This window comes from Cynocephalus volans, chromosome 18 (assembly GCF_027409185.1).
Source record: "Cynocephalus volans isolate mCynVol1 chromosome 18, mCynVol1.pri, whole genome shotgun sequence".
NCBI classification, from domain to species: domain Eukaryota; kingdom Metazoa; phylum Chordata; class Mammalia; order Dermoptera; family Cynocephalidae; genus Cynocephalus; species Cynocephalus volans.
In genome coordinates, this window is record NC_084477.1 from 11,243,827 (window position 1) to 11,261,361 (window position 17,535).

A 17,535-nucleotide genomic window follows, 5' to 3' on the forward strand; every position below is an offset into this window, starting at 1 on the left:
TAGGTTTAATGACACAGCCACTCAAAACATCTCCCTGGAAAGTCAACAGAGGTGACCATGGCTGATAAAAGTGCTGTCATCCTGACATTCCTTATTCAACATGATGAAACTCATCCCGTTTGCACATCTCTCTTTGCTTGTTGTAACTATTTGCATGGAAGTTCATTAGTTTTACTGAGAAAATCCTGGCAGTCATTCAGATTTTCCAGCCCTCTATTGGTAACAGTCATCATCACAAGCATTATGTTCTCTGTCTTGTGAAAGATGAGAATATTGACAGATGTTTCCTAAAAATGGTTCTGGTGCCCTTTAAGAGCTGGTGTGGGTAAGGTGGGCAAAGACTTTTTTATCACTGTGAGTCAAGTCAGGGGCTCCTTTTTGAACTGCAGTGTCTTTTGGATGCATCCAGAGTGTTCTTGTTTGCTTCCGTTTTAGGTATTAAGGGGGAATACCAATAATATTGGCAGAGGCTGTGAGTAGAAAATGGCTATCTCCATGGTGTGTGCGAGGATCTCTCAGGTTGAGGGCATCCCATACACCAGGGTTTCATAGATCTCACAGCAATTACTTTGCTTCCACAGCCAGATGGACATCTTGGACATAGGACAGGCTGTGGTCATGGACAGATGTAAAGCTGTGAACTGGCTCATAGTGGAGTGGACAGCAATTCAGTGCCAGGAATAGGACATTGTCATTAGGGGACAAGCACCAAATTTTAAATTGGGGGCATACATGTCTTCCAAGATAACCATCCAACCCACAATTTTAAAATCTCAACAAAGGCAAAAGGCACCCCATTCCTCCTCTCCATAAGCTATTTCCTCACTCCAGATGTTTCTCTTTCCGGTCTTAGCACAGCTGCTAGACAATAGCACAAAGACCTAAGACAAGTAGGTCCTAGATCGGATGGGCGTACGTGGTTTGCCAAACCCTGAATTGACTCCTCTGTGTGGTTTGCAATCTTGGCAAATCCTCTCCTATCTTAAAATGGAAAGTGATATTCTTCAGGAAGAGAAAGATAAATGATGAAAGAGAATTTTAGGGAAGCATTCTTCTTAGACATCCACCTTGGCACCCTTGTGCTCGGGAAGTGGGATGTTGTCTTCTGCGAGAGTCTGGCTGTGTCTCAACAGGCCCCCTTCTCTCCAGGGCTCCAAGTCCTTCCCTTCCCAGGTATCCAGGCCAGGGAGAAATGTTCTTCCTGAGCAGGGAATGTACAAGAATGCACTTTACAAAGAGACTAGATAATTACTGGCCAGAGCTCTGCATTTTGACTGACTCGTTGCTCTTTTCCTGGACTGAACATCTTGGAGATGGCTGCTCTCTTCAGCTTTGCCAGCTTCCCTGGGTTGAGTACCTCTGGGTTTCCTAGACACTCTCCTACGGTCGTGTCTAGACTTGCACTGCTGCAGCTCCTTGCTGGTCATGGATGCAACACGGAGGACTCACTTGGCTGCTATGAACAATCAGTATGACAAATTTATCATTATTTTCTTTCCTCACATGAATTTTCTATTCCCAGTCCAGCAATATCATCAAATCAATCAGGATCTCATCCCTACCTGAGAAGGGATAATGTTTGCCAAATCAGGCGAACTGTTAACGAGCTTGGACTCTAAGCCAACATCCTGTCTCTGATCATAGACAGTAATTCTTCTGGGAAAGATTACATGTATGTTTTCCAATATTTTTAATACAAGAGCCCATGCTATCTCTCTGGAAATTTTAGAGCTTATGTAAAATGTCTCGAAAACCAGGAAAAAATAGTGAGAAAAAAATTGACTGCATTCTCATTCCTGCAATAAAAATAATAATTTTAGTTTTACATTGTAATGACTAATTCAGATTGCGGTAAGCAGCTTTAGTCGAGTTGCCTCTAAAAATATTAAACGTATTTAACAATGTTTATTTCATATTCTGGTAATACTTTGTGACCACCTGCCAGACTTCAGGCTGCTACAAGCACAGGTATTTTGTGTTTCTCAAGATCCTGTAAGTACCTTTGCTTCAGAGACAGGTTAATCCTCCCTTGAGAGAATTTGGCTATACAAATTCTCTTATTTTGGTGAAGTACATTTTCTAAATTACTGTGTTTTATTGTGTTGTGCCAATTTCATGCAGTCTAAGTACCAATTACTTCTGCAGTGCATTCCTTTGCTCCTAGTTATTTTTAAAAATTATAATAAAAAACTAGTAAAAACTTTCATCCAATGACACATCACCAAAAAAGGTAAAATACATTTCTTGTTTATATTTTATTTTCATACTAATGAATATTAGCTTCTCTTTTCTAATTGGTGAATTGCTAAAGAATGCCAGACAAATTGACTTAATTTGGGGAAGAATCATGAGCAGGATAACATGTAAAAATTTTAAAAGAAGATTGAGATGTAAATTAAGAGTGAGGGGCAGAGATGACCCTGCAGATGGGAAAAAATGGGTTGGTCCAGAGATGGAAGAATGTTGGTAATGTTTGGGGACTACGTGGTTACTGTGGAGCAGTGAACCAATGTGCAGCAGGGAATCTGCTGGATAATGTAAGTTTTGGGGAGAAAAAGGAAAGTAGCTTCATCTGAAAAAGAGAAAAAAGTGATAATCCTCTCATACTCTACAATGAAATACATTCCAGAGGGTTTAAAAATTTGAAAGAGAAAAATATAATAATAAAAGTACCGGAAGGAAATAGAAGTGAATGATAATCTGGCCTTATCCAGGCAAGACCCTCAAAACTAAAATCATAAGGGAAAATAGTTATATATTTGACAGTTAGTATTTCTAACACTTCCATTTGGCAAAGTGGCTGAAAACATACAATAGCCTAAGAAAACTATTATATATATATGTATATATATATGCATGTGTGTGTATATATGATTATATATATGATCTAAAAAGGGTGAATATAATCAAACATGATGCATTTCTTTTTTCCCCAGGCCTTTATGCTTGCTTACTGTCCATGGAATGTTCTTCTGTCCTTCTACACATGACTGACTCTTACTCTTCAATTTCAAGTGCTATTTCCCTGGGTCTTCCGTGATTCCCCTTGATGGTCTCATGACCTCTGCTGCCATATGTCACTCAACAGCCCCCATCACAGCTGTGGATGTTACTGGCTCTCTTCTTTGCTAGACTCAAGGCCCCAGAGGGAAGGGGTCAAGCTGCATTTTTGCCATGGCGTCTGCCGCATCTGCTACACAGAACACAGCACATAGTAGGTCCTCTATCGATATTATTTACCATTGAAAAGAGATCCTTATGAACTGCTAGAGGTAGGAAATGAATGGGCAACTCACAAGAGAAAACATATGAAAGCCCAACAGGATAACTTGCACTGTATCCGTAATAATTAAATAAATGCAAATTAAATAATATATTTATGTATATGCCATGTCTGTCTATAATCTGTATGTCTGTATTCTCGGTCAGAATTAATAACAACATCAATTGCTTGTGAGGATGTGATAAAACATACCTCATAAACTACACCTGGTAGGAATCTCAATTGGTACACATTTTCTGTAAAAATGAAATACTGTTCACCCAGAAATTTATATTAAGGAAATAATTTGTTTCATTGAACAGGATGCATTTAAAGTAAAGCTTTTGACAACATGGTTCTATAATATTAAAAAACAGAAAATAAATTAAATGTTTAATAACAGATTATTTAAAAAATCTGACACAGCCACCCAAATGTTGCCCCAGCTATGAAAAATATATGCTTTATCTAGATTTATTGAAATAAATATGACATTAAGTTTAATTGAAAAATAGTCTTAACATGTATACGTGTATGTACGTGTGTGTCGCTATGCGTGATAGTGATATCTCATTTTCTGTAAAAATGCATATAGATATACAAATATTTAAATGAACAAAAATATTCCAGAAAGATAGACCCCATATATTAAAAGTGCTTATGTCCTGGCACTTATTAGCATACCTTATTAATTATCCATTCATTTATGCTTTCTCTCCATCCAACTATTTTGGCCTAAATTATAAGGTCCTTAAGGAGCATGGGTGGATAGATAAAAAGATAATCAGACACAGCAACAGAGATATCAAGACACGCGGGTACAGATTTCTTAGGCTGGGTTCTCCCAAGAGCAGAGCTTGAGAAGAAAAATTATGTGCGGGTGGTTGTTTTTGCAACAGCATCCCGAGGAGGAGGGACAGGAAAGTGAAACAGGAAAGGAGATGGATCCAATTGCACTGCATTATCAACTTGACCACCTCTTCTGATAACTAGTTCCTTGACCTCATGAGTCTTTAAGGTAAGATTAAGTGAGTCCAAGTCCTTGCCCTGCTAGCACACAAATTCCTGTGCAGTTGGGAACTTAGGAGCCGAGCTTCGCCAGGTGGATGTGACTGAGCTCCTTGGAAGGAAATAATAAGGAAAGTACAAAAAATTATTGCAATTGTTAATTTAGGAGTGAACATGGCTTGGATAATAAACTATTCAGTAAAATGGAGCTTGAAAGCATTCCTTTGAGAATATCACTCACCCTTTGGGAAAATCTCCCTCAGTAGACCATGACAATTTCATCTGTGACTCTGAGGACAGAGAAAGTGAACACAGGGAAAGCCGGATTCAGTCTGGTTTGAGTTTCTAGCATGGACTACTCAGAGCCCAGTATAGAATTTAGCCTCGTTTCAGAGACGGAATCTGAAAACCATACCTAGTATGGGGCACTAGAAAGTAGGGATTTCAATGAAGAGTGAGCAAAGGAGTGTCCTGTTAAATGATCTCTCTGCCAATTAGGGATTGATTTGTATTCAGAAAATATTTTAAAATTCTGACCCCTCCCCCAAGAAGGATATAATAACTGAGATTAACCATGCTCATTTTGATTTAAGATTAAAGTGGAGGGGATGTTTCAAGTGCTAGATTCCAGCTTCTGGCTGGAATGCTGAAACTGTGGCAGATACATGCTTTGGTGACATTATGTTGTGTCTCAATAGTGTCTCACCAACTCTATTGTGACTGAACCAAGAGGGGGGTTTGTCATCTGCTGGACCAACATGCTAGAGTCTCTCATGCTAAAGTTTGCAGTCATAAGGATCAGCATTTATTTGAATGTCCAGCCAAAGCGACCTGTGGCAGCTAAAGGAGCTTGAAGACCTTGGATTCTCTGATCACAGCATTTATCATGAAGAATCATGAGTAGGGGTCCAGGGAGTCATGTGGGAAGCTGGTCAGTTCAGGGTGAAGTCAGCACAATGCTTCCTGGCATCTTGACTGATGTTTTCTGTGGCACCATAGGGTCCAGGGTGTATACACTTCAAAGCAGGCTTGTAGTTGCAAGTGGTCTGCTGAAGTAACTTGAGATTGGTGTGATAGGTGGTATCTTAAGCTGTAAGGCATTCAGTTAGGGAAAAAGCATCCTGATCTTTGAGTCAAGTTTTAGCCTAAGGAAAGTGGATGTTTAACTAACTTTATTCTTGTATTATTGTTAACCATAGTGTATTGCTACTCCAAGGAATCAAGCCCGTCCTGCTTGGTCAAGCAGTTTTTCTTTTGCTGTTTGCCCCTTCCCCCAGTTGAGGCACAGCTAGGGGAAATGGGAGTTTCACTGTCAATGCTACCCCTTTTTGTTACAGAAGAAAAGACAGTGTATAAACATTGCTTTTCAGAATGTGCTCAAGAAATTAATACTAAAAGTCGTTTTACATTTTTTTTTTTTTTAAGACGGAGCGACTTGAGTCCTGATGACAACCTTTGTGCCCTTGGATCCAGCCATGCCTGAAGCTAGTATATCCCCTGGACTTTTCAGTTATGTGAACTGATAAATACCCTTTTCTGCTTAAGTTATTTATTTATTTTTTAAATCAATGCTCTTTTGAAGACAGCATTGGAATCTGATTTATTCTGTTGTGGGCTGCAAAGTGTCACTTATGTACTGATCAAATATATTTATACTTAGAAGATCTATTGGAATATAGAAAATGTGAACAGACATGAATGAGAAATAGTGTTACAAATGACTATCTCATTTATATACGTGGATGAATGAGTCTTAGGTTTAAAAATAAGGGAATGTGTCCAGATCTGAGCTCCTACTCTTAACAACTTAATATCATTGAAATTTGGATTACATTCGAAATATTCTAAAATGTGGTTAATTGCCTTTTTAAAAGGAGAAAAAATATGGAGGTGAGTGCTTTTTCCCACTCTTCTTAATTAAAGCATAGTCATTTATTTCAATATTTTATATTTTATTCAGCATAATTCTATTAGTAGGAGCAGGATCCAGAGGTAAAGGTCTAAAGCTAGAATAATCTGCACACTCCTGCTCAGACTCTGTCACAATTGAGCTTCCCAAGACTTGGGAAGTTGTTTAAGCTTCAGTCCTCCTAACTCTCAAAGGAGTGTGGGGTGCTTAAGGTGGCAGAGAGAAGTCTGTTGAGCATTTTTGCTCGAAGGGAGAAAATTTGAAATAACGGATGTTCACTTCTGTCAGCTTGAATGTTTTTCATGTTCCCCAGCCCATTACATTTTTAATAGTAGAAACTTGGGAAATTGACATCTGTTAGTTCAATTGATTAGTTCCTGTACACTTCTCAAAACATATTTGTTCTTCTTTCTAATGATCTAGAATATTCATCCTAGGGGGAACACCTCTGGTCATCTATCTTCTCCTTTAATTTTAATCACAACCTTTTCTTTTTCTGACCCTTTCTGCCCCACTACTCCCCTCTCCCGTCTCCTGTCATTTGTTTCATATGTATGTGTTGAACAAGTTAGTGAAACACCTAGACACTTTCTGACATCCTTAATCTTGTCCTGAATGACCTCTATGAGAGACAGGACTGCTGATTCAATCTTTTTCTTTTTCAGTCAAGGGAGAGAATTATTTCACCACACATTGATGTTACACTTGGCCATGAAACCATCTTTGTTCAAAAGAATATGTGCATAAGGGTGGTTTGTTTGCTCCAAGCTAAGGACTCAACGGTTGCTGCTGTGTATATACTCAAACTCTTGCCCTTTGTCATCCCAGTGAAAACTTGCTTCAGGCAGCCAGGGCTCCTAGGAAAATGAAGAGATGTATGGAACAGATCTGAATCTAACTCAAAATCTAGAGGCAAACCCAGTGGATCTGGAGACTCAAGCAGACTAGTCCCAGACATACCTATAGTAAGAAAAATAAATGCTTGTGCTTGTTAGCCACTGGTTTTTAGGCTGGCTTATCATGAAGAATTGTTATGGTAATACATGGCTCAAACTCCTTCTATTTATCAACTTAGGTTAACTGGAACCTGACAACCTCTATTTCTCATTCTCAAATAAATATTGCTATTTTATCCATATCATTTTTAAGGTTATCAAATCCATTTGGAGAGGTGCTAACATTCTGGAGTGCAAGTCGACACCTTCCATTCAAATTAAACAACTGCCTCTCCTACAACCAAGTACTCCTGGGTATATATCCAAAAGGAATTCTCACCAGGCTCACAGAGGGGCATTTAGATGGGATTTGTGCTGCAAGAAGTTTAGTTCAATAAGAGGGGCTTCAATAGCAGGATCAAGAGGTCTGTTGGTTCACACAGACAAACAGGCAAGCAACAAGACAGATTCTCTCTCATCTTTCGTCCAAGAGATAGAAGATCTCAATAAATCATCAATCCATTTATAATGATCATGAAATAGTCAGACCATAGAACCAAATCCCCAGTCATTGCTGCAACCAATGAAGAATAATAACTTAATGGCCTTTAACAAAGCAAAAGGAAAAACAAAATGCCAAAACACCCCCTGTCTGCCCACCATGGAGTATTATGCAGCAGTTTAAAGGTAAATTGTAATTATAAACACAGCAACATAAGGAATTTTTTAAAGTATAACATCAAACGAAAAAAGTATGAAATAGAATCATATATTACACAATGACATTTAGGAAAATTAAAAACACGCATACACGTGAACACATATGAACAGGAAATACAAAACATTTTAAAACATATAAAAATTTTTCTGTAGGAGGGAAGAGAGAACCTGAGCACAAACAGTAAATGAGACTAGAGAAGAAACTAGAAATATCTGGAGAAGAGCATGTACCACAGACCAGGAGCAGCATAGAACCAAATCTCTGTGTCCGAATTTTTAAACAAATTGTTGTAACATCTTTCCCCAAGTAGTGAAAATATAATCATCTGATTTCTTCTGGTTAGTTATTAAAATGATTGATTTTTTAATCTTGTCATTTGGTATATTTGGTCTTTATTGTAATAGGTAGTATAAGATTATGATTTAATTTTATTTCCTTTCCAAATAACTAATTCTCTAAGTCTTTTATTGAATAATGTTTATGTTTTCTGCTAATCTGTGGTGCTTTTGTTCACATGTATTAAATTATCCTACATATTTTATGGAATGTTTTGAGGTTATTTTATCTTTCATTGAACTGTTTTCCTGTTTTTACCCTAGTATCTCAATACTTGGATATTGTAACTTTATATAATTTTGGAGGTTTTCCACTGAGATGCTGCATGGATTCACCTGACAGAACAGAAGAAACTTCGTCACCAGAGAAATATGCAACTCACACACAACGGAAACTGCGTCATGGTGAATTCAAAGTCACAGGAGAACTGGGCTGACTCAGTTTTTTTATGTTTTATTTCTCCTCTTCAATATTTTTGTGTTTTGCTTTTGCTTTTATTTTGTTAAATGTTGATAAGTTATCGTTCCCCACTGGTAGCAGAAATGATTGGGGATTCTGTTTTACGGTCTGAGTATTTGTTAACCACTGTAAATGAATTGTTTATCAAAATCTTCTATCTCTTGGATGAGAGATGAAAAGAGTCTGTTTTGTTATTGATTTGTTTAATTGCCTCTTTTTCTATTTTAGCTCAAATCAATTAAGAAATGTATGCCCATTAGGAAGGAGAAAAATTCTTTACTATCTGGATGGGTGAGCTTTTGTGTTTTTGTATTTATCCTTGGCTGAAATTGTAGAATTGAAACTATAAGCATTTTCTATGTCTGTGCATCAAGGTATCTGTAATTCAAGACAGACTTTACCTATTATTGTGAGTGTGTGATGTTTTCCTATCTCTAAAGGGTATTAACGATTTAGGTGAAAAAGCCCCAGCTCTGGGAAGTTTGCATGATGGCACAGGGGCTTCGGTCAAAATCAGGAATATGTACTACAGGGGAATGGTATTCTGACCCTGTATAATCTCTCCAGGCAGAAATTATTGGCCATGTTAAGGCTAATCGTATCTTACCATATTTTATTGAGGCAACTTAATGGGTACATTCTCTCTGCTTTTTTGTAGCATCAATGCCACAAATCTGGACAGAGATTTCTCAAATGAATTTTACATGTATTGCATATTGCATTTCTTTCTTTTTTTTTTTTGAGAGGTGACCGGTAAGGGGATCTTAACCCTTAACTTGGTGTTGCCAGCACCACACTCTCCCAGTGAGCTAACCGGCTGTCCCCATGCAAGATCCGAACCCGTGGCCTTGGTTTTATCAGCACCACACTCTCCCGAGTGAGCCACAGGCCGGCCCTGCATATTGCATTTCTAACAGTGCAAGTTACATTCTGAGAATGGTGCACAGAGATATTCATGTGACATTGCTGAGAATAATAGCGAATGGTCACAACGTTTAAAAATTATTATTGTTATTATTGTAAGGGGTATTCAAAAAATTTATGGAAAGTTATGGAAGTATCATCTTGAGATTCTATTATTTTACTATATGTCCAAGAGAAAGAGGAGAAAACTATGAGAAGAATGGAAGGTGTTTGGATACTTGAGGATTTGGCCGGTGGTCACATGGAATATCAAATGCGAACACACGTGCACAGAGTGCACACACTGAGAAGCTCCCACGTGAGGTCTTACGTATGTCCTGTTAATTTATTGAGATCTTAGAAATGAACAGAGACATTTACACAGCCCAAATAGAAATAACTTAAAATTTAATTTTAGACATCCCTTTTCTCTTTCCCTCCCTCTTAGAAACTAGAAATAACACACAAGAATGAGAAACAAATTCTCTTTGTTTTTAATTCAGAAAAATCTCTTTCTATCTCATGCCTCCAAATCCAGCTCTGGGACTCCCTAGTCCTACTTTGTACAAAAGTGAGTTAATCCGCTACACTGTAGAAGGAACTTTCTTTTTTCCCGTGTCTTCCTCTGCCCTCTTCCAGCTCCAATATGGCTTTGAAAGCAGAATAAAGATAGTATTCCTCTAGTCATAAACATCATGCTCCAACACTCAAAAGAGCAGTTTTGGTTTAACTGACAAATGTCTTCATCAATGCAGTTGATATTTATATTTCTGTTTCTTCCCTCTCATTTGTTTGCTAATTGTTTTTCCTCTTTTTTATTTTTAAACATTTAGTATATTTCAGATATGTTTCATGTAATTGGCACATAGTTGGATTGAGTTATGTACATTGGTTTCAGCAAGATCCCGATTTATATTTTCATTTATTTTTTCTTTTGTGTTTAGTTAATTGCTTCCCCAAACATTTTTTTTTACTGTTACATGTTTAGTATATTTCATAAGTGTTTTGCATAATCAGCATTTAGTTGGATATAGTGATGTAAATTAATTTGAATAATATCCCAATTTATTAAAGATGTGTTTATCTTATACCCAGTGTGCCTCTTTCTTGGACTTCAAGGATAGCATTTTTCTACATAATTTGATGCTCTCTAAGCTTTCTCTTTGGCTATAAGCCAAATTGTATGAAACACTTCAAATTCTATAATGCATCACTCCCACAGTCCTCAGTTTCCCCTCGCAACTACAGATGACTTCACATCCAGACGTGGTGGCCCACCAACCCTTCTATTTTCCACCTAATTAATGGAAAGAAAAGGCAGTTTATCCTGATCCCAGCCAGAGAAAAAGCAGGGCATCCTGAACAAGTGACTTCACCTCTCAGTTTGTAATATTTCCTCTACTGGAAAGTTGATATAATCATGGTAGCTGCCACATGCATATTTTTGTTAGAAGTAGATGAGATAATATATGTGAAATTCTTGATGTAGTGTCTGGCACATAATAAATAGGAAAATTATGCAAACGGTTACTATTACTGTTATGATTATCATTATTATTACTCCTGAAAATGTGGTTTGGCTGTATTTTAAAAGCCTTGATTCCTGGCCAAAGACATTTGGAGCCTCTGAGAGGTAGGGACATGATGGCTTCTAATTCCTCATCCCTCTTGCACACTTGGTGACTGGTGAAGAGGAGGTATTAATGGGCAGATTTTAGACATATCAAGATGGCTGACTTCTTTCCATTTTTAGTCTTGGAAATTCCCAAGCAAAAGGCTATATAATATTGGGGAAAGAATAGAATATTTTGGGGTTTACTTCCCAGTTTTGTTACCTACCCTGTATAACTTTGGGAAAATAACTTAGCTTCAAGCAGCACAACTCTCCTTGTCATTAACATGGGTAATGACAATATCTATCTGTCATAACTTATTTTGGAGTACTGAAGAAGTAAGTCTGAAGCAGTTTCAGTACCAGGAAGCAATTCCAATGTCAATTATTTAAGTCCATTACACAAAGACATTCAGGAATGCCAAAGTTAATGTTGTAAATGAAAGCTAAATCTAAATGCTTGGAAAAGTCTGGTGACAGGATAAAAATATTTTTCACATCTCTTTCCCTCTTCTAACCCCATAAAATAACTTCCTGGATGTTTATTTCCTTCTGAAATAGATACTTCCCTTCTATCTAATTATGCAGCCTTCTACAGTTTCATCAGCAAAATCCAGCTGTCCTCAACTGACTCGGAATATGACAGAAATGATAAACCAAACAGCTTAGAATAGCACAGACTGAAGAGCACAATAGAACCCTCTAAAGTTGAGGAACTTAATCATTATCTACAGATTGCACATGTGAACATTTCAGAGTGGATTAAGGTCACATATGTTCAAGAATGCTATCACTGTGTTAACACTGCATTTAAGTTCTCATGAGCACGTGGTCTTCATTTGAGCAGTGTAACACTATAAACTGTACAGTGTAAAACTGTTAATCTAGAGTATGCCTTTAAAATTTCCTTCCACACTGACTTAAGAGATAAAAACCTGTCAACTTTCCAAGTTTTGAACATAACTTGTATAATTTGGAAATAATTTTTTCTTCCACTTACCTAATATTTGCCATTTAATAGACATGCTTCTATAGGAAAAAAAAATGTTTATCAAGAATAACATTTCAAAAAATGTCAAATAGGTCATTCTCCTGCTGTTTCCTCATGTTCTTTAGAAAAAGCATAATGTACTCTCTCTGATAAATTTTAGGCTTGTATTAATGAACTTATCTTCTCTAAGCCTTGAAGCATTCAGCCTTGGGCTGGGGTGGCAAGTATGTTTAGTGTTACATGGTAACTCTGATTGGTAAATCAATCAGATCATCAGTCAGTCAGATCATAAGTGATTGTGTTGAAAAGCCTCCAGAGGCATCCTGGGCACAGGGCAGGGTCAATCGTGATTACAAGAGGACCTGAGAGTAAGGAATGGTAACAGCTGTTGTGTGAGTTTTTAGTTTAGATTATAACCATGTGAAAGATTATATTCTAACGTAAAAACCATTGAGAATAAGTTTTATAGATGATACAAAAACCCAGTACCGCTCTGTCACAATGACGTTCCATCGAATTTCTCAATAAACAAGTGTTATAAGAGTTTAGGATTGAGATGAACTAAAAAAAGAAATAAAGGTGGTGAAAATTCATCACTACTGTGAGGAAAAAAAAAAAAAAATCAAAACCCAAAAGATGACCAAAAAGATTGTCTTATTTTTGGCCATCTTCAAAGGTCAGCACAATTTGTCATTACTATAATGAGACAAAAATGTTATTAGGTGACAATAATTTATGGTAATAAAATGGTCAAAAATGACCATTTATTCCCTAGGAGAAACTGCTTGCCTGTAATTGCAAATGAAATAAGGGTGCTAGGATAGTGGTTTTATCTATTTTAGTGGAACCAGTTCATATCACCAAGTAGATACTTCCAGAATACAGGAAAAACTTGATTTCGTGAACAGACATGCATCTTCTCTGCTCAAAATCCAGGCTTGTAAGTGTGGCCGGATATTAAACGTCCACAGGACACCTAAAGGATATCCAGATGTGTCTGCTTTAGCGCTGATAATTCGTTTAATTCTCAGTTCTAATTAGAGACCAGAGATAAACCTTCCCTGACTGTTCACAGGAGGGATTTTGCCCTTGCACCTGGTAGATGCAGAGCTCATGATGCGCGGGAACTTGTGCGGTGGGAAGCTGCCCCGAGCTGCACAGTTTTGGCCAAACAGCAAGTTCTCGAACCTCATCCACCTTCAATTCTCTGTCTAACCCAACCAAGCTGACTTGCCAGTGAGCGAATCCGTCCTTTCTCGAATTTAATTAATCTTTATCTTCTCTCCTTTCACCACTTAATTTTATTTTTTCGGGTGAAGTCTCTGCTACTCCTACAATTCCACTTGGGAAAAAATAGGCTGAATCAATCAAAACAATACACAAATAACATTATTTTACTTACTCTCTTACACGGCCTGGTTTCCATGTGAAGATACTGCTTAATTCCTACACTCTTTTAAAATACACCCATCTTGACTAGTCACATACCCCTTGGCTTTTATTGTCTGCTCTTAGTTAAACTGTTTCTTTCTTAAGGAAAAAAAAAATAACCATTTACTGTTTGCTTAGCAAGGCACTATTCTAATACCTTAGCATAGACTTTTCCCTCCCTTTTATCTCTCCTCTTAAATCTGTGAGGTAGAAATTATTATTCCCATTTTACAGATGAGGAAATGGAAGATCAAGAGGTTAATTATGTAACTTGCCCAACATCACAGAGCTAGTAAGTTCTAGATCTGGGATTTAAACAGAGGCTTATGTTTCTCACCGTTATGCCATGCAGCCAGCTTGAAGGGAAACCATGGATCTGATGGCTTTCAGAGAAGACCACACTAGAAGATGGGAGAATGACTTTAGTCCTTGCACGTTTTACCTCCTAAATAATCTTTGAAACAGCTTCTCTTTGCTCTTATTCCTATTGCTGTACTTCACCTCTGCCTTTTTAATGAAGCTTTGTGTTTTCAGTCATTTTCTCAGCAAAATCATTCTTTCCATAGATGCTAGACATATCTTTCAAATATAAATCTGATAGTGTCTTTCCCTTCCGCAAAATCCAGCAGTTTGCAAACTGTTGTGCATGCAGGTGTTTCAGGGATTCTGCAAATGCTCCATTCTAACTTTGGCTTAAAATAGTTTTAATGTTCTATCTTTTTGAAAAGGTCAGATGTGTTTTAATAGAATTTATTTTTAACTCCTCAAAGTTGGTGTCACATTAAGGAGCAGGACACCAAGCGCCCTCATATAAGGAGCACTAATATCTCTGTAATAACAGGCATTTTATGATACAAGGGACTCTTTACTGAGTCAGCAAAATGTAAATTTATTATCAGCAAAATGTACATTTCTTCTTCTTTGCACAAAGTATTTAGTGCTATAGAATAAAAACAAGCCAAATAAAACAACAGCAGCAAAAACTAATAGGTATCGATCTATCTTTCTTAGATATTTTTACAACTTGTGCATGTAAAATGCAAAACAGAGTCCTATTGCAAATTGACATAGCTGATTTGGTTATTCTGAATTATTGGTTCATTCTGGTGGATATATGCACTCTCCAATTTTTAGAGATAGTGAGGTTTATAGGTTTATAAGCCTCCAACTTTGCCATTATAGAAGGTGTTAAAAAGAGGCAAATCCTGGACCTAATTCTACCATACATAAAATCTACTAGCAGAAATTACAAAAGATTGTATTACTACTTCTTAAAACTTGAAGTTCCAGTTCTCTGTCCTGCAGTTTGTACAAAATGTTCACTCAAGGCAGATGTGACAGCATTTCAGCAGCAAAATTCAGCTAGACCTCTGGTCAGGTAAAGGAAATATGTCTGATTATTTGCTGCAGATCTACTATCTACTTCTGAATCCTAAGCCTAGGATTCTGATCCAGAATGTGTAATTGCACTGGCTCAGTGGATTCTTGATAGGCTGGGATTCTTAAAATTTTCTTGTCGATGAACATCTTTTGGATATTTTAAAGATCCATTATGCTAATTAACACAACCTAAGTAGTTAGATAGCATTCACACGGAGTATGTTTGGATTTATGGATTTCTAAATAATAGAATACTTTTATATGATAAGTAAGACAGCAGTTGTTAACTAACCACCCCTAAAATATAGAGTAAGACTAAATCTAAACACAAGCCTGACTAAAATAAAATACGTGGGATCCAAAATTCAGCCATGTACTATGAAGTTGGTCTTGAGATATCAGACCTAAGGAATTTGGGGATATTGCCTGATTCCCCAAATAGTAAGAAATATTGTCCATTAGCACAGTATTTGAGGACAAGATCTAGCTGAGGATAGGAGGCAATCACTAATCAATTCATATTTAAGTGTGAGTTTTCATGGGATATTGTATTGTCTCTATCTACCTACATTGAAATTCAAAATAAATTAAAAACCTTATAATAAGACCCACTACCAAACAAGGGTTGATCATCCCAGTCACCATGAATTCTAAACCACATCCGTGACCTACTAGTCTTTACTTAGAACAAGCAATTTATTTCCTTATCTCTGTATTTTTCAAATCTTTAATATGTCTTTCAGGACGATGTTTGATTGAGAAACTTGCAAAAGCATATTAAAGATAAAACAAAAACAATAGAATAGTGGGTACTGTTTTCTCACAAAAAAGATGGAAAAAATTAAATACATGTTAAAACTTTGAGAATTATTAGCTACTTTTTTCAAGAATACAAGTAACCAATGCTGTTTAGTTGAAAGAGATAAAGAAACTCCCTGATTTTAATGCAAATATAGTTGACATCAATTTTAGTCCTTAACCCCTGGAATAAGGCTATAAACATGGGCCTCTGGAGGCAGACTGGACTGGATTTCACTTCTGGTTCTGCTCTTTATTAACTGAATGGTTCCAGACATGCTACTCAGTCCCTCTGATGTAAAATGTGTGTCACACTAGTCCATATCACATGGGGAATGTGAGGACCACATGAGCTGAGTGTGTAAAGTGCAATGATTAGTGCCTGGCCCACAGCGTTTGAAATTTTAATTCTCTGTTTATTTCTTCACCTCTAACTCTATGATCTGTTCTGAGTACCTACCCTCTGAGTTGTGCTGGGGAGGGATGCTTAAGAGTCTGTAGGGTACAGACCTAGCTTTTTGAGACCACGATCAAGCTAGGCCTGCAGTCCCCTTCTCCTCGCCTTGGCAGGGACCTCATCCCTGGCAGGGACCAGTGTTGGGAGGGTGACAGAAATCACACGTGGAAAGTGACTCCTTGGATTCAAGATGACCCTTTTCCCAAGACAGTTCAACTGAGTGAAACAGACTTAAAAGTTATGGAACAAGATGAGTTAATTCTGAGATGGAAACACTAAGAAGCAATGCACAAGCTTTGGAGGCCAAGTACACAGATCTTAACCTTTGGAGGTCAAGTGCACAGATCTTAACTCTAATGATGTTACTGGCTTAAGAGAGTCTTAAGAAAAACTAAAGCAAGAGTCTGCATGCAGGGAAAACATCCCTGTAATATGGCTAGCAACTGAGGAAACCAATGAAATCCAATACGTCAAGCAAGTCCAGCAGCCAAGCATTGCCCAGCTGAGCTCAACAATGATGGACCCAGCAATCAATTTGTTTTTCCTAAAAATGAAAGGTGAACTGGAACAGGCTAAAGACAAACTGCAACAGTCCTGAATCATACTCTCCAGTCAAGACCCCCTGACAGTCTCACTACAAGAAAGCTGTGATGTGACAGCCAAGTTCTCTTTTCCACACCAAGACTCAGACTTTTCAAGGAAAAAAAAAAAAAAAAAAAAAAAAATTCAGCCTGAAATAGTTAATGTAAAATTTACCCAATGAACCCTGTGTTTCATCTTTTTTCTCTTCCCCCTCCCCTTGCTTCACAGGCCTGATACCTTCAGACTATTCCAAAGAAGTGGCCACATCTGAAAAATTACCCTTCTAGAACAGTAGACACTTGAGAAATATTTCTGTTTGAAGAAACTAGAGGGACAAACAAGTCTAAACTCTGTGGCACACTGTGTCTTCAGACAATTTGGTGGAGTAAAAGCCTAGAGATTTTAAATCATGAGTTGAAAATGTAAAGTTCCAGTAAAATGTAAAAATGGAACATGCATCGCTCTCAGTCATGAGCAGAGTGACTTAGAAACACTGTATATCAATTTTGCCAATAAGACTGTGGACTTCATGATTGTTGAACTTCTGGGTCAAAACTCAAATGAGGTGAATTTTGCCTTTAAAGGATTTATTTGCTACGAACCAACTTTTAATGGCCATGAGAGAATCAAATTATAGATGTCAGTACAAATGGTGCATATATTTTACCATTTAGTTTGGGGCTGTCTATCCCTTGATGGAGCCTTAAATCAATGTGGTTTTAGTCAATGGTTTGCTCTTTAAATGGTTGCA

The 17,535-nt window shown here is 37.3% G+C and overlaps 1 pseudogene; it reads left to right on the forward strand.

The window, feature by feature from the left end:
- The window catches only part of LOC134366511 (uncharacterized), a 33,798-nt pseudogene extending 16,727 nt beyond the window's left edge, over window positions 1-17,071 (forward strand).
- Window positions 17,072-17,535: the final 464 nt, after the last annotated feature.